The sequence below is a fragment of the Ambystoma mexicanum genome, chromosome 11, assembly GCF_040938575.1.
Source record: "Ambystoma mexicanum isolate Mex_15411 chromosome 11, UKY_AmexF1_1, whole genome shotgun sequence".
NCBI lineage: Eukaryota > Metazoa > Chordata > Amphibia > Caudata > Ambystomatidae > Ambystoma > Ambystoma mexicanum.
The window spans coordinates 1,443,606,674-1,443,634,446 of NC_090934.1; the positions used below are offsets into that span (position 1 = coordinate 1,443,606,674).

At 54.4% G+C, this 27,773-nt stretch overlaps 1 protein-coding gene across 2 annotated transcripts in view; it reads right to left on the bottom strand.

Annotated features, from left to right (window-relative positions):
- SLCO3A1 (solute carrier organic anion transporter family member 3A1) overlaps positions 1-27,773 on the bottom strand; it is a 677,321-nt gene that overhangs the window by 16,718 nt on the left and 632,830 nt on the right. The window lies entirely within an intron of this gene.

Sequence of the window (27,773 nt, forward strand, 5' to 3'; positions counted from 1 at the left end):
CTGTGCAAATGTAAAACAACGAAATGTATTCTGCATATAAAACTCCCTCAGAATTATACCCTTATCCTTATCTAGAGTTTGCAGAGGAAGCAGTGAGAAATTATTTGCATAGGCTGATCGAAAACCAAGCAGCGAATGTTCAGCAACAATTGACAAGGCGAAAGGTTTGATCCAATGTGGTTCTGCACTTGGGACCCAGCACCCTTGATGTTAATAAAGTCGACTAAACACTGGGGTGCCTCTGATGTTTCTTTGATCATTTCGGCTACTGAAAACTAGCCCGTAAATCGCGTAATAATGCTTTATCATCTTTGTGCAGCCAGCAGCGACACGATTACTTCTGCAAAATGACAAGAACAGATGAGTGGCTAGAAATAATTAGGCTGATGGAAAATACATTGATAACTTCTTTAAACGCGCGCCTAAAAATCAAACATGTTTCAGCATGATACTCTTAGGGGCCGATTCATGGAACAAACGTGCGCTGAAAATCTACGCGCAAGCAGGCGCAAGCGTAAAAAAAGAGGCGCACGCGCACGCGTGCGATTCATGGAAGTCCCTGCGCGTGTCTTCCTCGGGATGTGCGCCAAACCCGTGCATGGTGCACACGTCACTGCAACATCCCGAAAGACGTGCGCGACGCGCACAGTGAAAGCGCACAACCTCTGCGCATACACTAGAAAGTGGGCGGAACACGGGGCGTAACGCGCGGAATGGGGAACAACTTGCGAAAACAAGGGCGTAACTGGGGATGTACTGCAGGGAAGCAGAGGGAACGCCCACACGCACCCGAACCACACGTATTCATGGAACCGAATAGGGCAAAGCCACGCACAGCGAAAGACACGCACAAGTCGATACACGTCCGCCACACGAAGGCAGGCGGTAGCGTCCCTGCGCATTACAAAAGTGGCAACATACAGCAATTGTGCGAGCGGGGCACGTGTATTTCGGGGGTTCGCGTGAACTAACTCACGCGATCGGGCCTGGGGGAGCGGGCTACGTGTATTTCAGGGGTTCGCGTGAACTTTCTCACGCGATCGGGCCTGGGGGAGCGGGCTACGTGTATTTCAGGGGTTCGCGTGAACTTTCTCACGCGATCGGGCCTGGGGGAGCGGGCTACGTGTATTTCAGGGGTTCGCGTGAACTTTCTCACGCGATCGGGCCTGGGGGAGCGGGCTACGTGTATTTCAGGGGTTCGCGTGAACTTTTTCACGCGATCGGGCCTGGTGGAGGCTGCCCCTGGTGACTGGGGAGGGTGGGGGTGCTGGGAGACATGGGTGGGGGCCTGGTGGTGGGTGCCCCTGCACTGCTGGGGGGTGGTGGTGGTGGGGGACATGGGTGAGGGCCTGGTGGAGGCTGTCCTGGTGACTGGGGGGGTGGGGGTGCTGGGAGACATGGGTGGGGGCCTGGTGGAGGCTGCCCCTGGTGACTGGGGGGGTGGGGGTGCTGGGAGACATGGGTGGGGGCCTGGTGGAGGCTGCCCCTGGTGACTGGGGGGGTGGGGGTGCTGGGAGACATGGGTGGGGGCCTGCTGGCAGTGTCCCCGCAATGCTGGGGGTGGGGGTGCAAGGGGACATGAGTTGGTGATCATTGGTGCAAGGAGACATGTGCCTTTGCTGGGGGGCATGCCCATGTTGGGTGGGCTGCCTGTGGGACATGACCAGGGATGCAGGGTAGTCCCCTGTGGTGTGGGCTGCCTGCAGGGGCCGTGGAGGGTGTACAGGGAACACCTGGGAGGACCCACAGTGGCAAATCACATGTAGGACTCCCCGGCACCCCTGAAATACACGTACCCTGCTGAAATCGCGTGTAAAACTTCGTGCGCACCCCTATAATACCCGCACGCAGCCCAATCGCGTGTGGAACTTCCCACGCACCCCTGAAATACACGCGGCCAGGACAATCGCGTGTGGAACTTCCCACGCACCCCTGAAATACACGCGGCCAGGACAATCGCGTGTGTAACTTCCCACGCAACCCTGAAATACACGCGGCCAGGCCAATCGCTTGTGGAACTTCTCACGCACCCCTGAAATACACGTAGCCCGCTCCCCCAGGCCCGATCGCGTGAGAAACTTCACGCGAACCCCTGAAATACACGTAGCCCGCTCCCCCAGGCCCGATCGCGTGAGAAACTTCACGCGAACCCCTGAAATACACGTAGCCCGCTCCCCCAGGCCCGATCGCGTGAGAAACTTCACGTGAACCCCTGAAATACACGTAGCCCGCTTGCCGTGGTGGTACAGGGTTAGCGCAGCCCTTTGCGCTGGATTGGGGATTTTGATGGCTTTTCCCTGCGCGGAAGGCGTTCTTGGGGGCGTAACTGGCGCTGCTGCAAGGTCGCTGCGCCACTGTGCACCACGGCTGGTTTTGGTGGCTGGAATCCATGAATACGCTGTGCGCGGAAATGGGTTTTGGCGCACGCGGCTGGCGCAGGGATTCGCACGCGCACACTGTGCGCCAGCCGCGTGCGCCACTTGTGCGCTGAATTCTATGAATTACCCCCTTATTATTTCAGCTTGCTGGTATTCATTTTCTTGTTTCCCATTTTAATTAAGGAACACATGCCCATACGTTTTCAATGCTGGTGTTAACGGTTTTGGAGCCTGCTTGAGTTTCACATCTTCACACTGCAACACATTTGTAAAACAGGAAAGAGTGTGAGCGGTAGTTCCAGGATCTAAAGGAAGAGCTTTATTTTAAGGAAGAGGTAGTTGCTATGATTTGTCTCCTCTATGCATGAATTGGAAGTTTCTTCCTGGGATCTGCATCAATACGATGATCAGACTCATGCCATATCACAATGTTGTACTCTCCCACTCTATCCATGATAGTATGCAAAGATCTAGGTTTTCATCAAATTGCTCCCAACTCAACCTTCGAAGTCCTTGCTCATGTCTTTGATTTGCTCGAATCCGCATTACTGCAGTACATGCTTCATCAACAAATCATCTCAACTGCACACTATCACTGTCATGTGACTTTGGGCCTCATTACGAGGTAGGTGGTAAGGGATTACCGGCACCGATAAGGACACCGGTGCCGGTAATTCCTTACCACCCTATTCCGAGGTCCCTTAGCGGGTCCCTTCCTTAACGCCTGGTTTTACCAGGCGTTATGGAAGGGACCCGTTAAGGGACTTTTTGAGCTAATAACGGTACCGCAAATTGGGGCACCGTTATTAGCTCCATCCCCATTCCCATTGAGCCCTATGGAGGCTCGAATGGGAATGGGGAATGGTTCCCGGAATGGGGATTTACCGGGTCCTCCAAGGTAGGAATGACCTGGTAAGTCCCTATTTCGGGATCCCGGTCCCGGAATGCAGTAAGGGGGTAGCCATGGTGCTAATAGCACCATGGCTACCTCCTACCTCGTAATGAGGCCCTTTGTCTTTCCCTGTAGAGCTGTTCTACTCACCCGCATCTCTAGCTGGTACAGCTCAACATACATAGTATAATGCAAGAGAACATTAAAATGAAGCTCAATTACCTCTTTCCAATCCGGACATCAGGGATCATTAAGCCCCATAGTGTAAAGTAGCCTTAAGAGATAGTGGCGTGTGACAGACATGACAGTATAAAAAAGAGTTCCACTCATATTCGGCAAAGACGGATTCATCGAATCCACCCTTCTGAGTGACAGGAAGGGCATCTTGCCAACACATCTGTGCATCAAACACAAAGCCATATGAATTGCTTTCTATGACTGGGTGTGTGGCATGCAGAGGAAGAGGAACGGGCCGCTGCAGTGAAGAAGGAGAGGATGGGGTGGGGCGGGTTTGGTGGTGCAGAATGGGACACAGAAAAGAGTGTTTAAGGAGTTGGGCAAGCTGGGAAGGAAGATGTATTTCTGCAGGGTTTAACGTGATATAATCAATTTCGAAATCAACGAGGGAGAAATAGCGAAAGCTATTCTTTTTCGAAAATAACTTTCGGGTTTTCCTCTTGCGGTCATTTCAAACAACCGGCTCCATTCTCCCCCTTACTTACCTCTGGCGGCACGCAGTGAAGTGTGCCGCCATCTCACCATACCATACCAGCCGGTCTGGTAGTACTGCGATTAGAGCGCCGACTTTAAGAGCGCAGCATTCCCAGGTGAGCTGAAGTGGCCCTCGACCCATTCTGGGCCTGTTTATTTATTTGGGCCGTGTCCCCATGTGCCCTGTGACCGGCGTGCAGCCTCCATTTCCCAACCCTCCTCCCTTCCTCTTCCCCTCCCTCCGCCCGCCTCCCGATCCTCCCTGCATCCGTGATTGGTCCACATTCTGGCCTAACTGAAACCCCCAGGGCAGCCCCCTGCCCGGCAGCCCCTGCGGCTAAGGGCCCCAAGGCCAAGGGCAGCTCTGACATTGGCGATTCCGAGGTGTGCCTGCAGGTGTCAGCAGGGGAAGCCGATGAAGCCACCAGACACCGACAAAACTGTAATTGCTGGCATGGGTGGGAGGGTAGAGCAATTACTCTACTCCAGAAAGCTCATGCCACTCTAACTCACCTTTCAATGGCCTAGACTGCTACAGACGTACACCATGCATTATTAGAGAGATGTGACCACCAGCCTAAACCTATTATGGCTGGACAGCTAACACTGCCTGCAGTATAGTTTTAACTAGTACCATACCCCGAGAGAACCACAAAGCCTGTGCCAAATCTAGACAGAAATGTGATTGTTAGCATATGTGATTCTTAGCATGCACCAAACTTAGAACTCTGAACTTAGCTTGCGTCGCATCTAGATAGAAATGTGACTGTTAGCATATGCCACACTTGGATGGAATTTCTCAAGCTTAGCCCGCTTCATCTAGATGGAAATATGATTATTAGCATATGCCACACTTAGATGGAATTTTAGAAATGTGATTGTTAGCATATGCCACACTTAGATGGAATTTTAGAAATGTGATTGTTAGCATATGCCACACTTAGATGGAATTTTAGAAATGTGATTGTTAGCCTATGCCACACTTAGATGGAATTTTAGAAATGTGATTGTTAGCCTATGCCACACTTAGATGGAATTTTAGAAATGTGATTGTTAGCCTATGCCACACTTAGATGGAATTTTAGAAATGTGATTGTTAGCCTATGCCACACTTAGATGGAATTTTAGAAATGTGATTGTTAGCATATGTGATTCTTAGCATGCACCATACTTGGAATTCTGAACCTAGCTTGCGTCGCATCTAGATAGAAATGTGACTGCTAGCATGTACCGCACCTAGATGGAATCCCACAATTACAAGGACAGCAATGCTAACTAACCAACCAACTAACAATTCCATCCCTCTGCATACACCTCTCAAACTATAACCAAACACAACCACAAGCCTACAACGCAGCAATCCGCACAAACTTCACAACAATGCAACAACAAAACAAACCACACATAGACTTGCACAACAGCGCACAACGACTATGGACCATAAAACACCCAAGCCCAGCCAACGGACCCACCGGGCTGAGGCTGCCAACAGCACATCACTGCTCTCTTGCACTATTCCAGCTTATTCCCACTAACCCAACCCTCTCCTCCCCTTTTCAGAGCCACCAGAGTGCCAGGGGACCACTTCGGTGGTGATAGTGTGCGGTACAAATGTCCTTTAACATTAACATTAACATCTGTGCAGAACCTGCTGATGCAGGTTTGAATCCCGGCAGGGCAAAACTCAGCCTTTCATCCTTCCAAGGTTGATAAATGAGAACCAAACACTGTGGGTAATAATAAGCAGTGCTCAGATACCTGAGGGTTTGTAGTGCTATATTAATGCTAAATTATTATTATTACACCTCTGCAACATTGATTCCCTTCAGGCACAAAGAAGGGAAGTGGCGCCACAGGGTCATTTTCTCTTTTCCATTTTTTGTTATTATAACTTTACTTGTCCAATGCATTCCTTTTTATGGAAGACAGGGACACCCCTGCAAATCCCAAAGTCCCAGAATGTCGATCAATGGGGCCGGGGGACCCCCCCCCCCGCACCTCTGCAACCCCTGCTCCCCTTGATCAACAATTTTTGTATTTGTTATTTTTTTTTCCTATACCATATTCGGAATTGTTTTCCTGATTCCGTTTTTCGAGAATTTGTACGGATTCCTTGCCGCAGAGTCCTCTATTGAAAGGTGTGATGGGTTTGAGGGGGTTGTGGGCTGTGCCCCCGAGAGAGACCAGAGGAAGCAAGGGACAGGTAACAATCCAAATAGCTTAAAATGAAGAATTAAGGTCGGTGGGTGGGATTCAGTGAGTCAGCGACTCACCATTCGAGGTCTTGCGCATCAGCCCAAATACATGGAACATAAAAAAGATGGCCTGAATATTACAATATAACAGCCATTTTGTATTCTACTCTCCAAAAAGTTATTCTTACTATCGCTATGCTCTAGTTAGACCGTTCCCCAGTTGGTAGCCCTCACTGCATAAGAAAACAATTGGACCTCATTACGAGGTTGGAGGTAGTCTGGGTATTCCGAGTCTGGGTAGTCAGAATGGGGACTTACTGGGTCATTCCAACCGTGGAGGATCCGGTAAGCCCCCATTCTGAAAACCATTCCCCATTCCCATTCAAGCCCCCATAGGGCTCAATGGGAGTGGGGAAGGAGCTAATAACGGGCCCGCAAATAGCGGGCCCGTTATTAGCTCCCTGGTCCCTTAGCAGGTCCCACTAAGGGCGGCTGGTAAAAGCAGCCGGCCCTAGTGGGACCTGCTAAGGGACCTCGGAATGCGGCTGTAGGGGTTTAGCGGCACCGACATGCTTACCGGTGCCGTTAACCCCCTACCGCTGTACTAGTAATGACCCCCAATGTGTCAAAACAAGGACTGTTCTGTTGGCTTTTTTGAGTTGCTCCACACTCTATTTTCCTAACCACCTAAAAGACTTCCCTCTTCTTTGAGACGCTCATTCTTAGCATATAGTAATTCCAGACCTGGGAACTTTTTTCATTGCACATTTTATTCAAATACCAAAAAAAGTTACGAACACATAATACATATCTGATCACTTCATTCTGCGATTTGTTTAACCCTCTTTCCAAGATGGAAGTAGTGTGGACACATTTCAATTCAGTAGTGTGTTTTTTCGTAGATAATTCCTTTTCCAGGAGGTCCCATTGGGGAAATCTATAGTTTGGGGTCATACTATTTCTCAAGACCCAGATCTCTGACAGGAAACACTTCACGCACACAGCTTGCCATCTTCTCACTGAATCCTGTTGGATCAAGGTGCTTACGATTTGACAATACTGATTTTCAGATTAGTTCCTTGACAGCCTAGACTCTGGGCCTCATTACGAGTTTGGCGGCAGCCATGGAGCTATTAGCTGCCGCCAAACCGGGCTCCTTTACCGGGTTCCCAGAATGGGGAATTACCGGGCCATTCCGAGTATGGAGGGCCTGGTAATTCCTCCCTCTGAGAACCCGGGCCTGGGCTTTCCCCATTCCCATCTGAGCCCCCATAGTGCTCAATGGAAATGGGAGAGGGAGCTAACAACGGGCTGATTACGAGCGGCCCGTTGTTTGCTCCCTCTTCCCCTTGCAGGACCCAGTAACAACGCCTGATTTTGCCAGGCATCCTTACCGGGTCCTGCAAGGGGACCTCGTAATTTTGCGTAATTGGATTAAAGGGTCTGCCTCCTTTAACAGAGCCCGTTAACCCATTACACAAAAGTCGTAATGAGGCCCTCTGTCTCTCTTTTTATTTGCATGCTACTCAGTATACCAGCAACTGGTGTTCCGCGGACGCAACCTATCACAGCAGTATTGGTTTTGGACAGGTCAGGTCCCAGTTCCGATCATCAGCTTTACTTCATTGGGATTGTGGTATTCCTATTGTCTCTGCTGCCTTACATTCTTATGGACTAATTCTTCTAGCAAACAAGGTTCTAAGCACACAGCTTGTAACCAGTGGGATTTGCTGGGTCGTGGTGATTCACATATCCTGACACCAGGATACACAGTCCTCGGTCTCCCTTCTTTCAGGTTCCAAGCTCGGCTTTTGGTATTGACTACTGGACCTTCTGCACTTGATTGATTGTTGACTTCTTATTCCTACTACCGGATTGTGGTGTGGCCTCATCACTCCTCTTGGTGATCTCTCCCCTCCCTATCTTGCAAAGCATTTCCTCACTTCCCCCATGGTCCTCTCCTGTGTGGTGCGTTGCTCTCGTCAGGTGGGGGCAGTTGTTCTGCAGATAATGATAATGATGTGTTATTTATATAGCGCCTTTAACCAAAGCGCTTTACAGAGCACATATTTACATACAATATCACCCAACCGAAATTGGCACTCATTTATCGACCTCGGAAGGATGAAAAGCCGAGTTGGCCTTGCCGGGATTCGAACCTGCGACCTGCAGATCACGCTCAGATCGCAGCAGCGAGCGCTCAACCCGCTGAGCTATCTTACCTCTGGCTCCTTGTATATTTAGCAAGGTTTGAATTACATCTCTCAGAATACTTTCGTTGTCTGCCAGTTTTGCTGCTGGCCCGCCTTTGGCCAGGCTCCTCACAGCAGTTGGAAAGGAAAGACCTTTTTCAGCTCTTCTGCTGAACTTTTTAGAACTTGTGGCAGTAAAGCTTCTGTGGTTAGCTGATCACTGCCACCGAGTTATTTCCGTAGCTCACAGGAATCAGTGATTTATCAGAAGAATATTGCATAATAAAACATGTCATGGTAATTATTTGTATGATCATTTGTGGATGATATCTGTATGATTCCGAAAACAGCATCAACAATATCTTTCCAGCTAGCATGAACACACCTTTGCACTTTTTCAGACAAGACAAAATTGACAGGCCAGGCATTCTACATAATTATGTTTTATTTGATTTGTATTATGTGGGTAGCTCAAAGAACGTTCACATCCTAAAACAAAGAATACAAAAACAAATAATTTTTTTTTTAAAACATTTCATAATCTCATTAGTCGCACACATAAAAACATCCAATTATTAATAAATATGTACTAAAAAAGACAGCCAAAGAGAGTACACAATTACTGCTCAAGATCCACAGATTTTCTTACATTTTACACAGTTAGTTTCTTTAATCCAATTTTCCAGTCTCAGCCAAGCTGGTCCAAATCTGATATAATGCCACATGCAAAGAATTACTATCTGAGTTTAGGCAGAAGCACCAAAAAGAGTCCCTTTTTATACTTTCATAACTGGCGACAAATGGACCCAAGTATTTCATGTATAAATGTCCGAAATCACAACATTCCTTAAGGACATGTCGAGGGGATTCCTCTTGATCAATAACACCGCACAGATGACATATTCTTTCAGATTTAGGGCCTCAGCACGAGTTTGGCGGTAACCGTTAAATGCGGCGGTAACGCTGCATTTAAGGGTCTGACAAATCACGGCCTTGGTGAATTTCCCCCCAGCTCTGAGCTGGGAGAAAATTCACAGCAATTTTGCCAATTGTTGGCGCTAATACCGCTGGTGGGAAATCCGCTGGTGGTAAAAGTGTGAAAATTCCCCATTGGGCCCAATGGGGAATGGGAAATTCCCAGATGGGCCCAATGGGGAATGGGCACTAACCTTCCTGTCAAACCCGTGACCCGGCGCTAATAGCACCAGGGGTTTGGCGGTAGGGCTAATAGTGCTAGCGGTAATACCGCTGGCGTTACTGCCCAACTCGTGATGAGGCCATTAGTCACCACCAATTCAGGTCCATTGATTGATAGTACCGGAAGTCTGTTGACCTGCAAAAGGAGTAGGGATCTGCGCAAAGCTAGGGACAATCATACATTATGATACCGTTCAGGGTTCCTAAAGTTATGAGTTACATTTTTGATTACCGCCTAGTAGCTGTTGAGAGTACACAAGTGAGTATCATTCATAGACCAATCTCATAGTTCCAGCTTTCTAATGAAGGTTTTCTGTAGCAGATGATAGTTCTCATCCCAAATAGGGCACCAGTCAATGGGTTCAAACAACTTGGTATCCAGTGTGATAAATTTATATTTAGGCTTTGCGCTAATTTCCTCGTCCAGCATAGCGAGTAATGGACATATAGGGGATGTTCTTCATTTCAAAAACAAAAGACATCAGCCTCATTACAAATCACCCGGTATGGAAACAACGGTGGCGGTAAACCCCCTGCCACCGTTGTTTCCATACCGGGTGATCACGACTCCTGCAGGCGGAGGCGTCAATCCCGCCAGGTCTGACCTGGCGGGTTTAACACCGCCGCCTGCAGGCGGACGAGGAAACACCGGCACCATCAGGAGATGGTGCCGGTGTTTACATGATCCCCGTTCCCATTGAGTCCTCTGGGACTCAATGGGAATTGGGATTTACACCATTCTGCCTACGGAATTCCCGGGTCACTGGGGTTGTAATGCCCCGGTAATTCCGGGAATCACAGAGGCGGAATGGTAATACGAGTCCGGCGGTAACCAGGTAGTTTTACCGCCTCGGTTACCGCCGGACTCGTAATGAGGCCCATCTTCTTTTCAATGACATGGCCACCATGGACATCAGGCCCAGTTCAAGTCTACATATTTCAACAGGGGTACTAGGCCCTAGGCCCAAGATGCATCTACAAAATGTATTCTCGATAATTCTCACCATGCCCAATCCTCAATACAAAGGGCCTCTAGCCCATACAAAATGGTGGCACAAAAGCATTGTTTGTAAAGCTTCATTATGCCAATCATACTGTATCCAGAAGCTTCTCTAGCACATCTGGCAATTACAGAGTCACGACTATAGCTTTTCTTTTCTTTCCGGCAATTATTGCTGCTTAGTCACACTTTGTAGTTAATTCAAGGCCAAGATACTTATAGCTCTCAACCTGCTAGATATGGTTCTCTTGCACCATCATACGTAGAAGAGTTACTCGTCTAGACGTAAAGTACATTATTTGAGTTTTTCCATAATTAATTTACAGTTTATTTATTTTTGCATAGTTTTGTAATTCCAAAAGGGCTCTTTTAAGTAGTATTGCATATGACTAGGTCATCTGCGTATGACATGCAGACCATTTTCTGCCCAGCTATTGTCAGTAGGCAGATATTTACTGTACTCAGACAGGTTGGTACATCTGCCAGGTATATGTTGAAGAACAGGGGAGCCAGCACGCACCCCTGTTTAACCCCTCTTCATGTGCTCATAGGACACGTGACAGCTCCCCCGGTATCCAACCTAACCTGCACAGATATCCCCTAATAGAGACCGCTCACAGACCGCAAGAGAATGCAAGGGCAGTCGGATTTCCACCTTGGTCCACAGCCTCTTGCGGCCCACAGCATCGAAGACTGCCCAGAAGTCGATCAAAGCAACATGTGGACTTGGTTTGTCTTTTGCCTCTCTACACAATGTATCCATCAGCCAAAGACAGTGGGTAATATTAGAGCCTGTGGAAAACCCACCTGAAACTTTATCTAAAACTTTAGCTGAATAAATCCACTTATTTAGGGCATCTGGCAGTAGTAAGGCAACAATGTTCCCCAAGATGTCCAGAAGTGCCAACAGTCTGGAGTTTGCCGGTTCAGTGCGGTTGCCATTTTTATAGATAGCAATCAGATAAGAATGCCACCAAGAATCTAGTATCCTACTATCCTTACAGACTTTATCAAATAGGATAGCAAACAATCTAGCCCAGAATTCAGGGACTTTTTTCATGACAGCATTAGCAAGACCACTGGGGCACAGGAGTCTTTACATTTCTGTATGTTGCCTTCAATCGATATCTGCATCAAAATGGAGGTCAAAGGGCTTCACACATTCATCGCCCTCTGCTTTAGGGATCTCCACAGAACAACATTTTCCGTGGATGTACTCTGCCCATTTCTTCTCACATATGTTGCACATTATCGGATTAGATTTGCTCATCCTGAACCATTGTCCATTACGGCTGGAAAACCTCCAGCCCTTAACCCAGTTTTTATAGCTATTTTTGATTCTACGAATAGCTAACTGGCGCTCATGACTAGGCACAGTCATGTTCTTCATACGGTGAACCTCTTTTCGCATAATTATTGCCTCTTCAAATATTTTATCAGGGATTTGTCTTTTAGGAGTTCTGGCTAATGTAGAATAACATCCCCTTTGTGTGGCAAATCTTGTCATCTTATCCCTAATCCATGACTCTATCTCATCGGCCTTCAAATTGTCTATTAACGTAAGCAGTAACTCAGAATTAGTTTGGGTGAAGTCATTGACTTTTATCACAAATTCTCTTATATAGGCGATGGTCGATATATTAGTGAACAAATAGTCTAATGTGGCAGATTTATTTCCACTTTTCCAAGGTGATAAACCCAGACTATCCCCAATAGTGCATCCATTTAGCATATAGCGGTCAAACTCCTGCAGCAGCTCAATCCAAGAAGTTCCTTTATCAGTAATCTTGGTGTCCATCTTCTCAGCCCTACTTATAACATATTCAGAGCCATTGATTTCATACCCACATCTACAATGGGGGTTAAAATCACCCCCAATCAAAATTAAGTCATGCATCCCGTTCGTGGTGCTATCTCCCAATAGTTCATCTGTGGTCTCTATGAAAGCATCTGAAAGTATTGTACCTGACGGGTCGTAAACATTTGTAATAATCAAATCCATGTTTGTCCCTGGAGGGCGGACTCACACAGCCAGCATAGATGCATTTTCAGGGGATACAGAAATTCTAATAGCCATGAGATTGCTACTTACCCCAGTAACCAGCCCTCCATAGAAACGGCCATGCATTCCCTTCTTAGCCTTTGTTTGAAAAATTTGGAAACCATCTATTCTGAAATCCGTACAAATCCAGCACTCTTGTAACCATTTTATATCAAACTTTAACAACATTCGTAATGAACACTCCTCATTTAACATATAGCTGAAGACTCTTGTATTCCAGCTACATATTGACCACTTTCAATTTGGACTACAAGTGCTGGGTTCACTGTTCTTAATTAGCCAATTTAAAATTCCAATAATATTCCCCTGCAGAGAGCCATAACGAATAGACCTTCCTACAGGAGTTTGAACCAGTCTTAGACTTTCCAGTAGGTTATCAGTATTCACCGCCCTGCACTCCACAACTGTTTCTATTCCAATGATCTGGTCTAACACATAGCCCATTTCCAGAAATCTGGCTTTATATCGTCTTGTAATGACAACAGTTTCTGGCGATACTAGATACAAACTTAAGGTTTCTAATAGGCTCAATAAAATTGAAGTCTTCGGTGTCCAGGACACGTAGTGATAGTATCTGCAGAAGCAGACTCAAGAAGACAGTTCTATGGATATGGGATTTCCTTCTGCTGGGGCTTTTGTTAACGCAGCTAATTGTGAAGGTCGACTCCGTACTAGATTTGCCAGTACTTATGGATGGATGCGGCAGTGGCAGAAGCGTTGTGTTCAGATTCTGTCTTCGGGTATTAGCGACTGTCTTCACTTTATCTGATAGTTCCAGTGCCAATGGAATCGTTCTAGTTCCACTAAATGATTCTTCGACCTCGTCAATGGATATTATTGTGATTTCAACTGGTTCCTTATGCATGACCACCAGCATAAGCCAGCTCATTAGGACTTCATGTTTTCCATTCTTTGTGGCAGATGTCTTCATTTTAGGGTTCCTCTTGCTGGCCTTGTCGCCCCCTAATGCCGATGGTGCTGTATTATGCCCATCCAGTTGATCCCTCGCAACATCTCTCTCGACCTCAACCACTCGTCGCTTCTTGTGCTTTTTGAAGCGTCGCTGTTTCCTTGTTGGGTAGATGGGAGAGGTATCCGAAGTTCCCGCGGGCATATCACTTTGGTCAGCACCTAACTCCCCTTGTAATGATGCTGAAGTAGGATTTTGACTCCTAGCGGGTGCCGGTCCTGTTCAAGTCCTTCAGCCGCTGCAATTAGTTGGTCCAGTTCCTCAGCAGGATTATCCATTGTTGAAATGAAAGAATTCAGACACATTACTTCGTTTAGGGTTCTATCATGAAAACGTAGTAGCACCTTGGCATAGCTGACGTTGCAGGTGTGGTGTTTAATATTCCACCTTACTGAGTCATAGGGCACATATCGGGGGGTGCTGACAATCGTTGAGTGAGGTGCTCCTTCTTTGTAGTAGGAGCCACCTCCACTGTTGCTGCCTCATTAGTCCTAGCAGTGGAGATGTTGGCTTCGTTCGCATTTTCACTTGCAATACCATGGCACATATCCACACCAAGAAAATCCCTTAGTGTACAACATAGGGCAAGTAGAGTGTCATTATTATTTAAGGCTCTCATAGTGGAATCGCATATATTAACATTTGTAATCTGTTTTTAGATCGAGTAGCGGCAGACTTTCTTTCTTGATGCGTTTGTATGCTGTTCTATATGCTCACTTAGTTTTTTGGCTTTCCCTGGCATGTCGCCAAAGGTACAGCAGTTCAGGGGCTATAAACGACTCCAGCCGGACCACCGATTTTTCTTGATAGGGCGAAGCAGCCCAAATGGCCCACACTACTTTGAATGTCTGTGTGCAAGGAAGCCGACTAGGGTTATACAGCCAGAGTCAGTACAATAATGGCACTGTACCACGGCTAGTGATTTAAAGGCACAGCAGTCTTACCTACCTGTCACTTAACAAGTTGAGGTAGCACAGTCAAGATGGTACAAAGAGCTGCGGTCCCGCCTTGTTAATCCACAACTCCATGAAACCGGTGGAACAGCCAAAACACCCAGAAGCACTCCGCAGCGCTCCGATTGGAGAACGCTGTTTTAATGTTGTAGCTCATCCTTCACCGTAGCCAGTAGAAACAGACTGCTCTGTACAGCTTCAATGACACCAAACACCCGGAACACTCAGAAGCACACTGCAGCGCTCCACTTGGAGAACGCAGGCAGTAAAACAGACTGCTCTGCGCAGCTTTCAGTGATACTAAACACCCAAAACACTCAGAGGCCGATTCATGGAATAAATGTGCGCCGAAAATTCCGGCGCAGAGGGGCCTATACGTGCGCTGCGCCGAAAAATAGCGAAAAGCGCAGGGAAACCAGCGCACGTCGATTCATGGAAGTCCGTGCGTAAGAAAAGCATAGGACGTGCGCTGAAAAAGTGCGCGGCGCAAGCCGGCGCACAGGTCAACCAACGGCGTGCGCCACGGCCACTGCGCTATCACTCCGAGCGCAGCGCACAGCTCTAAAGTAGGCGGAACACAGGGCGGGACACTCGGAATGGGGAATAAAATGGGGCACAACACTCGGAATGGGGAAGAATGTGGGCGGCACGGGGAAGTACAGGAGGCAAGTGCGCGGAACGCCCACACGCTCTCCGGCAACACGTATTCATGGATTCGAACAGGGCAAAACAGCGCTCGATCAAACCAGCGCACAGGCCCAAAAACGTACGCCACAAGTAAGCAGGCGGTAGCGTCCCGACGCACTCAACGAAAGTGCGCCAAAACCTGCGCCAACAAATACCACCCACATACAGCAATGGGCCATACCGTGACCCCAAAGGACTAATGATGTGCAAAGGTGTACGCCATTTACACGGACACCCACTGTTCAAAAATTCGCGCGTGTGTGTACAACGGGTTGCGCGAGAAGTCACTCGCGCGATTGCCCTGGGTACGTGTATCCCGGGGTGCGGGGAAGTCCCACACGCGATTGCCCTGGCCACGTCGATACCAGGGGTGCGTGTGAAGTTCCACACGCGAAAAGCCAGGGTACGTCATTTACAGGGGTGCGCGGGAAGTTTCACACGCGAAAAGCTAGGCTACGGGAATTCCAGGGGTGCGCGTGAAATCCTACATGCGAAAAACTAGGGTACGTCATTTACAGGGGTGCGCGGGAAGTTTCACACGCGAAAAGCTAGGCTACGGGAATTCCAGGGGTGCGCGTGAAATCCTACACGCGAAAAACTAGGGTACGTCATTTACAGGGGTGCGCGGGAAGTCCCACACGCGATTACAGCAGGGTACGTGTATTTCAGGGGTGCGCGGGAAGTCCCACACGCGATTACAGCAGGGTACGTGTATTTCAGGGGTGCGCGGGAAGTTCCACACGCGAATAGCCTGGCCGCGTGTATTTCAGGGGTGCGCGGGAAGTTCCACACGCGAATAGCCTGGGCGCGTGTATTTCAGGGGTGCGCGGGAATTTCCACACGCGAATAGGCTGGGCGCGTGTATTACAGGGGTGCGCGGGAAGTCCCACACGCGATTACAGCAGGGTACGTGTATTTCAGGGGTGCGCGGGAATTTCCACACGCGAATAGCCTGGCCGCGTGTATTTCAGGGGTGCGCGGGAATTTCCACACGCGAATAGCCTGGCCGCGTGTATTTCAGGGGTGCGCGGGAAGTTCCACACGCGAATAGCCTGGCCGCATGTATTTCAGGGGTGCGCGGGAAGTTCCACACGCGAATAGCCTGGGCGCGTGTATTTCAGGGGTGCGCGGGAATTTCCACACGCGAATAGGCTGGGCGCGTGTATTTCAGGGGTGCGCGGGAAGTTCCACACGCGAATAGCCTGGGCGCGTGTATTTCAGGGGTGCGCGGGAAGTTCCACACGCGAATAGCCTGGGCGCGTGTATTTCAGGGGTGCGCGGGAATTATCACACGCGATTTGGCTTGGTACGTGTATTACAGGGGTGCGTGCGAAGTTACACACGCGATTAGGCTGGGTGGGTCCTGTCACCCTCGACGGCCCCTGCAGGCAGCCCACAAAACAGGGGACTACCCTGCACACCTCCTCATGTCTCCCACCACCCCCACCCCCCCAGTCACCAGGGGGTACCCTCCACCAGGCCCCCACCCATGCCTCCCACCACCCCCACCCCCCAGCAGTGCAGGGGCAGCCTCCACCAGGCCCACACTCATGTCTCCCACCACCCCCACCCCCCCAGTCACCAGGGGCACCCTCCACCAGGCCCCCACCCATGCCTCCCACCACCCCCACCCCCCCGCCACCAGGGGCACCCTCCACCAGGCCCCCACTCATGTCTCCCACCACCCCCACCCCCCACCATCCAGGGGCACCCTCCACCAGGCCCCCACCCATGCCTCCCACCACCCCCACCCCCCCGCCACCAGGGGCACCCTCCACCAGGCCCCCACTCATGTCTCCCACCACCCCCACCCCCCACCATCCAGGGGCACCCTCCACCAGGCCCCCACTCATGTCACCCACCACCCCCACCCCCCCAGTCACCAGGGGCACCCTCCACCAGGCCCCCACTCATGTCTCCCACCACCCCCACCCCCCACCATCCAGGGGCACCCTCCACCAGGCCCCCACTCATGTCACCCACCACCCCCACCCCCCCAGTCACCAGGGGCACCCTCCACCAGGCCCCCACCCATGCCTCCCACCACCCCCACCCCCCCGCCACCAGGGGCACCCACCACCAGGCCCCCACTCATGTCTCCCACCACCCCCACCCCCCAGCAGTGCAGGGGCAGGCTCCACCAGGCCCCCACCCATGCCTCCCACCACCCCCACCCCCCCGCCACCAGGGGCACCCTCCACCAGGCCCCCACTCATGTCACCCACCACCCCCACCCCCCCGCCACCAGGGGCACCCTCCACCAGGCCCCCACTCATGTCTCCCACCACCCCCACCCCCCAGCAGTGCAGGGGCAGGCTCCACCAGGCCCCCACCCATGCCTCCCACCACCCCCACCCCCCCAGTCACCAGGGGCACCCTCCACCAGGCCCCCACTCATGTCTCCCACCACCCCCACCCCCCAGCAGTGCAGGGGCAGCCTCCAACAGGCCCACACTCATGTCTCCCACCACCCCCACCCCCCCAGTCACCAGGGGCACCCTCCACCAGGCCCCCACCCATGCCTCCCACCACCCCCACCCCCCCGCCACCAGGGGCACCCTCCACCAGGCCCCCACTCATGTCTCCCACCACCCCCACCCCCCACCATCCAGGGGCACCCTCCACCAGGCCCCCACCCATGCCTCCCACCACCCCCACCCCCCCGCCACCAGGGGCACCCTCCACCAGGCCCCCACACATGTCTCCCACCACCCCCACCCCCCACCATCCAGGGGCACCCTCCACCAGGCCCCCACTCATGTCACCCACCACCCCCACCCCCCCAGTCACCAGGGGCACCCTCCACCAGGCCCCCACTCATGTCTCCCACCACCCCCACCCCCCAGCAGTGCAGGGGCACCCTCCACCAGGCCCCCACTCATGTCTCCCACCACCCCCACCCCCCACCATCCAGGGGCACCCTCCACCAGGCCCCCACCCATGCCTCCCACCACCCCCACCCCCCCGCCACCAGGGGCACCCTCCACCAGGCCCCCACTCATGTCACCCACCACCCCCACCCCCCCAGTCACCAGGGGCACCCTCCACCAGGCCCCCACCCATGCCTCCCACCACCCCCACCCCCCCGCCACCAGGGGCACCCTCCACCAGGCCCCCACTCATGTCTCCCACCACCCCCACCCCCCAGCAGTGCAGGGGCACCCTCCACCAGGCCCCCACTCATGTCTCCCACCACCCCCACCCCCCACCATCCAGGGGCACCCTCCACCAGGCCCCCACCCATGCCTCCCACGACCCCCACCCCCCCGCCACCAGGGGCACCCTCCACCAGGCCCCCACTCATGTCACCCACCACCCCCACCCCCCCAGTCACCAGGGGCACCCTCCACCAGGCCCCCACCCATGCCTCCCACCACCCCCACCCCCCCGCCACCAGGGGCACCCTCCACCAGGCCCCCACTCATGTCTCCCACCACCCCCACCCCCCAGCAGTGCAGGGGCAGGCTCCACCAGGCCCCCACCCATGCCTCCCACCACCCCCACCCCCCCGCCACCAGGGGCACCCTCCACCAGGCCCCCACTCATGTCACCCACCACCCCCACCCCCCCGCCACCAGGGGCACCCTCCACCAGGCCCCCACTCATGTCTCCCACCACCCCCACCCCCCACCATCCAGGGGCACCCTCCACCAGGCCCCCACCCATGCCTCCCACCACCCCCACCCCCCCAGTCACCAGGGGCACCCTCCACCAGGCCCCCACCCATGCCTCCCACCACCCCCAACCCCCAGCAGTGCAGGGGCACCCTCCACCAGGCCCCCACCCATGCCTCCCACCACCCCCAACCCCCAGCAGTGCAGGGGCAGCCTCCACCAGGCCCCCACCCATGCCTCCCACCACCCCCACCCCCCCGCCACCAGGGGCACCCTCCACCAGGCCCCCACTCATGTCACCCACAACCCCCACCCCCCCGCCACCAGGGGCACCCTCCACCAGGCCCCCACTCATGTCTCCCACCACCCCCACCCCCCAGCAGTGCAGGGGCAGGCTCCACCAGGCCCCCACCCATGCCTCCCACCACCCCCACCCCCCCAGTCACCAGGGGCACCCTCCACCAGGCCCCCACCCATGCCTCCCACCACCCCCAACCCCCAGCAGTGCAGGGGCACCCTCCACCAGGCCCCCACCCATGCCTCCCACCACCCCCACCCCCCCGCCACCAGGGGCACCCTCCACCAGGCCCCCACTCATGTCTCCCACCACCCCCACCCCCCACCATCCAGGGGCACCCTCCACCAGGCCCCCACCCATGCCTCCCACCACCCCCACCCCCCCGCCACCAGGGGCACCCTCCACCAGGCCCCCACTCATGTCTCCCACCACCCCCACCCCCCACCATCCAGGGGCACCCTCCACCAGGCCCCCACCCATGCCTCCCACCACCCCCACCCCCCCGCCACCAGGGGCACCCTCCACCAGGCCCCCACTCATGTCTCCCACCACCCCCACCCCCCAGCAGTGCAGGGGCAGCCTCCACCAGGCCCCCACCCATGCCTCCCACCACCCCCAACCCCCAGCAGTGCAGGGGCAGCCTCCACCAGGCCCCCACCCATGCCTCCCACCACCCCCACCCCCCCGCCACCAGGGGCACCCTCCACCAGGCCCCCACTCATGTCACCCACCACCCCCACCCCCCCGCCACCAGGGGCACCCTCCACCAGGCCCCCACTCATGTCTCCCACCACCCCCACCCCCCAGCAGTGCAGGGGCAGGCTCCACCAGGCCCCCACCCATGCCTCCCACCACCCCCACCCCCCCAGTCACCAGGGGCACCCTCCACCAGGCCCCCACTCATGTCTCCCACCACCCCCACCCCCCACCATCCAGGGGCACCCTCCACCAGGCCCCCACCCATGCCTCCCACCACCCCCACCCCCCCGCCACCAGGGGCACCCTCCACCAGGCCCCCACTCATGTCTCCCACCACCCCCACCCCCCACCATCCAGGGGCACCCTCCACCAGGACCCCACCCATGCCTCCCACCACCCCCACCCCCCCGCCACCAGGGGCACCCTCCACCAGGCCCCCACTCATGTCTCCCACCACCCCCACCCCCCAGCAGTGCAGGGGCAGCCTCCACCAGGCCCCCACCCATGCCTCCCACCACCCCCAACCCCCAGCAGTGCAGGGGCAGCCTCCACCAGGCCCCCACCCATGCCTCCCACCACCCCCACCCCCCCGCCACCAGGGGCACCCTCCACCAGGCCCCCACTCATGTCACCCACCACCCCCACCCCCCCGCCACCAGGGGCACCCTCCACCAGGCCCCCACTCATGTCTCCCACCACCCCCACCCCCCAGCAGTGCAGGGGCAGGCTCCACCAGGCCCCCACCCATGCCTCCCACCACCCCCACCCCCCCAGTCACCAGGGGCACCCTCCACCAGGCCCCCACTCATGTCTCCCACCACCCCCACCCCCCAGTCACCAGGGGCACCCTCCACCAGGCCCCCACCCATGCCTCCCACCACCCCCACCCCCCGCCACCAGGGGCACCCTCCACCAGGCCCCCACTCATGTCTCCCACCACCCCCACCCCCCACCATCCAGGGGCACCCTCCACCAGGCCCCCACCCATGCCTCCCACCACCCCCACCCCCCCGCCACCAGGGGCACCCTCCACCAGGCCCCCACTCATGTCTCCCACCACCCCCACCCCCCACCATCCAGGGGCACCCTCCACCAGGCCCCCACCCATGCCTCCCACCACCCCCACCCCCCCGCCACCAGGGGCACCCTCCACCAGGCCCCCACTCATGTCTCCCACCACCCCCACCCCCCAGCAGTGCAGGGGCAGCCTCCACCAGGCCCCCACTCATGTCTCCCACCACCCCCACCCCCCAGCACTGTGGGGAACCTGCCAGCAGGCCCCCACACATGTCCCCCTGGCCCCAGGTCCTGACGATACACAATCATGGCAGTAATGGCCAGCATACCCAGCACAAACACCCAGGCAAGGATTGCATCCACCCACATAGTGAATGCAATCACATGACACAACCCCAATGCCAAGTATGCAAAAGAACACATGTCCGTCACACACACATACACAATGGGTGCAAGTGAATGTCAAAACCCATATCATGACATGTAACAAACCAATGAGAAAATAACACAAGTGTAAGAAAATATAAAAAATGTATTAAATACCAAAAATAAGAGAATTTCTCAAACATACAACGATGTGGCTAAGTAAATAAATGGTCCATGTCCGAGAACAAAAGTGATAAACAAAAAAACAAAGGAAAAAAAAATTAAAATGAATTTGTCCAAAGCAATATCATGTAATAGGAAATTAATGAAAAACCATTACGTCATGGTGAAAACAATAAGAAATTAAAAAAATGTATCTCCCAAAAAAACCAACTATATACAGGAATGTTCCAGGGTCCATGAGCCCAACACCAAAAATGAAACCTACCACTAACTAATGAAAAATATATGTACAAAAAAGTGGCCATTGTCCGAGCGGTCCAAAATAATAAAAATAAATAAAGGAAACCTAGCACTAACTAACTAAATAACTATATACAAAGGCAGCGGGCAAGTCCTGCGGCTCACTTGGTGATGTTGCTGGCCAGGGCATCATCGAACTCCATGTCGATGTCCTGGAGGCGGGACTCTGTCCTGGCCCCGAGGTCTCGCAGGGACAACCCCATGTCCACCTCAAACTCCCTGCGAGCTTCCTTGAGGCACTCAGCCCGCCTCAATGCCCGACGCATGGAGAACTCCGCCCTGACCATGGCGAGCCGCTCCTCTTCCGCCCGCTGCCGCTCCGCACCTATCCGCTGGCCAAACTCCTCCCACACGGAACACACCACCATCCCAGGGTTGCCCTGCCCTCCGGCCGATGCCTGCCCCTCGGATCTTGATGGCCCCGAGCCATGATGCCTCCCACGTCGAGCCCGCTGCTGCCTCCGACGCCACTGCCTCTGCCAGCACGACGGCATCCAGGCTGATGGAAACCACCGACGCCGTCGTGCACGTGCCCTGCCCGATGATGCCGTCACATCTTCCATCTGCTGGGGTCCACTTGCTGTGTTGTCCACCCCTTCTGGACCTCCGACTCCCAACTGTGGCAGGGATGGGATCCCCACCGAGCTGGCTGCATTGGTCGGGGCAGGTCCACAGGGGGCCCTGGTGGCATCTGGGCCGGAAGACGGCAAGGAGAACGACCGGTGGATAGCCTGCACTGAGGAGGAGAGGGCCGTCAGATTGGCCAACACATGCAGGAAACCCCCGAACATGGCCGATCCCAATTGGGCCACGTCGGCACGGTGCACTTCGTGATGACGTGCGTGCTCCTCCCGGGAAGCACGCACGTCATCACGAATCACAGCCGTGCGCATCGCGACCCCAATCAGGACCTTCTCCACGCGGCCAGGGGTTACCACGTCCGCAGGTGGAGGGGAGTCAGGTGACATGGACATCCCCTCTACCTGCGGACGGGCCTGGGACGGGGCATCCCTGCTGGTGCATGGTGGTGCACTCACAGGGTCAGGGACAGTGACATGCACAGGCCCCTCCACGGTGACCTGTGCTGCCTCCTGCCCCTGGCCCTGGACTGCACCACTTGCACCAGCAGGGATGCTCCCACCAGGCCCCATGTGTGCACCAGTGTCGGCCTCCTCCTCCTCTGTGCAAACCACCAACCTGGATGGCTCCTCACCGTCTCCCGCCGTAGCAGGCCCCTGTGGGGGCTCACCCACCCCTTCCGCTGCAGCCGTGGGGGCATCCCCGCCGCCTTGCTCCACAGCGCCGTCTCCGCCCTCTTCTTCACTAGCCGCTGCGTAGAGGGAGACAAAGGACACAAGCATCAGGCTACTGTACAATGGTCCCCTAGACAGGAAGCAATAGCAGATGAGCACCACTGTCAAAGTACACTTCCATCATGTCCCTCCACAACACATGGGTCAGTCCAGGCAAAACACACACAGTAACAGGCATGGTGCATGCCATGGACATTTCCATGCATGTCCAATGGACTCTAGAAACATTCAATGATATGTAACTCACATGCATCATGGCTCATGCATATCACATGCACACACTTCACCTCAGTCACATCCATCTGGCCCCAAACACACCGAACACAGGCGAAACAAGGGTAAGTTGGGTGCGTCACTGAATCTGTGCATTGTCACACACATGTGTCATGCATCCATGGCATGCACAAGTCACAGACACGCAGGTCAGGCACACAGACATGGCTACCATATATGTACCTGGCATCAGCACCCATCCTTCACCCCCATCCATGTCCAGGTACAGAGACTGGCATGCTCTCATGTCCAAAATCTGCATAGGGCTCCCCATGCCGCATTTCAACACATGCAACAACCATGTGGGTCACACATCACTGGTCGCACATGCATTACCATGATGTCCCTGCACACATACATGCATACATGGCCCATGGCACACATACAGGCAAGTATCATAGAACCAGCACACCGCAACATGCCCTGTCTCACACAGTAATGCTTGGACACATACCGCTCAACTCCAGACGGGCCTCCCTCTCAAGGACCTGGGCGTGGAGCGCTGGGCGTACGCGTTCCAGGACCCTCTTCTGGATGGAACTCATGCGGCCCCGGCCCCCCTCCACGAGGCGCCGGGCCTTCACAAGGGTCCTGGACCTCAAGTCCTCCCAGCGCTTCTTGATCTTCTGGACGTTGCGGGTTGCCACCCCCTCCGCGTTGATGGCAACCACACAGTCGGCCCAGATCCTCTGCCGTCCTTCCTTGCTGGCGCGGGACGATCCAAAGAGGGCATCATACTGCCCCAGGACATGCTCCACCAGGACACCAACTTCGGTGGCAGTGAAGCTGGTGCCCCTCTGCCCCTCTGGCCTGGGGTTGCCACTGGTGCCAGATGTGGAAGTGCCCGACATGGCAACCCCAGAGGCAGGTGTGGGTGGGCAACTGGGTCCTGGGGCTGGGCTGTGGAGCGATGTAATCCCAGTTGGGAGTCTTCAGTTCCAGCAGGGGTGGACACAGCAACTGGACCCCTGCAGATGGCTGATGTGCAGGCACCAAATGGCAGGGCACGGTGGCAGCAGGCAGGCAGGCAGGCAGGCAGCAGCAGATAGCACGTGGGAGGCTGCTCGGGGGACTGGGGGGCAGCAACTCGGCCTTCTGGGCAGGAGCGTGGTGTTCCGTGTGTTTTCGGGTGGCCAGCTTGATACGGAGTGATTTGGCACGTGAAAATCCTGCACGTCAGCGTGAAATCCGAGGAAAGGCCCTTAGCGCGTAAGCGCGTCAGCACGCATACGCGATTCTATTGGACCAGAGTCCCTCAGCGCGTAGGCGCGTCTGACGTGACCCGCACGGGCGTTCCCCACTCAGCACGTGATGACGGAACACACGTGGAAATACTGCACGTCAGAGTGTCATCGCGTGATTGGCCTATGTACGTGTATTTCATTGCGTGTAATTGGACAAAAGTGCGCGTACACGCGATTGGCCTATGTACGTGTATTTAATGGGTGCGCGGCCACTTACACACGCAAGTACGTCAGCGAACCTGTATCCCGTGGTGCGTGTGAATTTCCACACGCTATTGGACTGGGAACTGGATTCCAGGGGTGCGCGGGTCACACGCTCGCCTAGAACACGCGCAAAGCATAATATTGCGGACTTTAACAATAACAAGCTCAGACGCTAGGATGAACATACCGTTCCTAGCAGCAGTGGCAGTGGGCTACCAAAGGAGGAGGAGGAGGATAGTCAGGGCCAGAATATTCACACCCAGAACCAGCCTTTTCGGGATGCCTGATGACCAGGTGTATGGGAGGTACAGGTTTCCACCACACATCATACTGGACCTGGTGACTGAGTGGGAGGATGACCTCACATCACCCACCCTGTGCTCCCAAGCACTCAGCCCCCTGGAGAAGGTCCTCAATGTACTGCACTTCTTAGCCACTGGATCATTTCAGCGGACAAGTGCCATAGTGGGTGGGGTGTCACAGGCCACCCAGTCACGCTGCCTACACCAGGTCTTGAACATCATGACTGCACGCCCATCAGTCCGCAGGCACATATACCTGCCCAGAACACCTGCAGAAAGGCATGCTGCCGCCCTGGATTTTTACGGAGTGGCACGATTCCCCAAAGTGCTAGGTGCCATCGACTGCACCCATGTGGCTCTACGTCCCCCCAGGGCATCAGAGCACATCTATAGGAACCGCAAGCACTGGCATTCCATCAACGTGCAGGTAGTATGTAATGCCAAGGGAATCATCACCTCAGTATATGCCAACTATCCCGGGTCCACCCACGACAGCTTCATTTACCGAATGTCCACCCTATGCCGGGACATAGATGCTGGGCGGCATGGCGATACATGGCTGCTTGGTGAGTATGTATGCCACTGCACATGCATGCATGTTGGATACTGAGCAAGGTCACAACCCCACCAATGATACCAATCACCACCTCCACAGGGGACAGTGCCTACCCTCTCAGCCCCCACATGATGACGCCAATTCGGAACCCCACCACGCCACCCCAGGTAAGATATAACACAGCCCACATTACAACCAGGGGCATAGTGGAGCGCACATTCGGAGTGCTAAAGTCACGCTTTCGCTCCCTTGACCGTTCTGGCGGGCAGCTGTTATACGCTCCCCCAGTAGTGTGCAGGATCATAGTGGCAGCATGTGTCCTGCACAACGTTGCAACACGCCGGGGCCTGGCCGTGGACATGGTGGTGGCCCCACATCCCCAACCACATGCACAGCCGCTGCGCATGGGAGGGGAAAGGGCACGGGGGGAGGCAGCCCGTACACAGCTAGTGGCTAATTACTTCACATAGAAATCACACCCCTGTGGAGTGCACACTGCCCTGGCACATTCCATCTGACAATCAATGATGACTCAACCTGACACTGATCCTGAATGTCTGGAGAATGAACCGGGAATACCATGTCAGCCTGAGATTGTTCACCTGGAGCTGCCAGTCTGAAATGGTCCAATTGCACAGGGACATGTGTGTACAAATGATATCCAGGTAACAAAGTCACTCCACTTTACCATACCCATGTCAGACATGTGACTAGTGGACAGCGACATGCCTAGTGAAAGTGGTGGAATGCAAACAAACTGACTGAATGAACAGTGAAAAAGAAGCAAATATGTTGTGTCAAGGTGACACTTCAAGGGCAACTGGCGTGCAGTTGTGCTAGATGTCTACTGTTGGCAGAAGGGATACTGCTATGGCCAAATGCAGCTGCGCAGGAAGGATTGCATGAAGCACATGGCTGACCCATACGACTCAGGCGCACACACTCTCACCTGGCACCCAAACAGAAGCCCTCACACACACACCATGCACATGGATGACACACACATGCATGTGCACTCACCGGACAATGCCTCGTAATCAGCCAGATCTCCCACGCCTTGGATCTGTTCCTCCGTGACGTAGGTCCCAGCGACTGACTCATGTGGAGTGAGTTCCATGTCTACTACTGGAGACCCACCTCCAGTCACTGGAGTTGCGGCATGACTTGATTCCAGCTTACTCTTTGCCCTGCGCTTTAGGTCATTCCAGCGCTTATAGCAATCATTGGCTGTGCGCCTCACGATTCCAAGGGCACTTACGATGTCCGGAACGGTCTGCCAGTGTGCCTGGCGTTGTGCAGGTGTGGTCTTGGATCCTGCAACAATGACCATCTCATTGTCATGTGCGGACACATACTCGACAAGTGCATTCAGTTCGTCATCCGTGAAGCTGGGCTTCCTGGACGGGCCGGACTGTGTAGCCGTGTCTGGGGCATCAGCCTGTGCCGGACGAGCACTCTTCCTCTTCCGCTTGGAAGGTGGTGGTGATCCTGAGTGTCCTGCGCCGCTCTGGACACTAGGGGCAGGAGCCCTGGTGGACTCTGTATCAGGAGTGTGGGATTGCACACTCAGCATGGGAGTTGGTGCAGGCATTGGCTCTAGTGTGATGGTGTCAGGGGGAATGTCAGCAGCATGGACTAGGACCGACACTGTCCTGGCTGGGTGTGTGAGGGCTGGGGTGGATGGAGCCGCAGCTGCCCCTGCAGCCTCTCCGCCCTGCCTCCTTGGTGCAGCAGATGACCTTGCTGCCCCAGATCCACGTGGCATGATGGCATCAACGTGCACCAGCGCACGTGTCGTAGCCCTGCTGACCTGGAAGTCAGCCATGGAGTCAGCCAGGTCTGGTGCCACAATGGGCTGGTCCAACAAGGGCTGAGCATGGATGGTGTCAGCCACTTCAGCCTCAACGGGAGGGAGGGGGAGGGGGGAGGGGGGGGGATGATGGGTGCCCTTGACTGGTCCTCCACACATGGGGGGACAGGCTCACCCTGCAAGTTACGACCACGTCCCCTACCGGATCCACCACGGCCACCACTTGTGGCTCTTCCACCTTTGCCACCCTTACGGAATCCTCGCCTCCCAGCCATGGCACTGATATTAATGTGCGTATGGGAGTGGCTGTAGACAATTGTCCTGGCCAATTGGGGGTCAAAGGGGTTGGGTACCAGA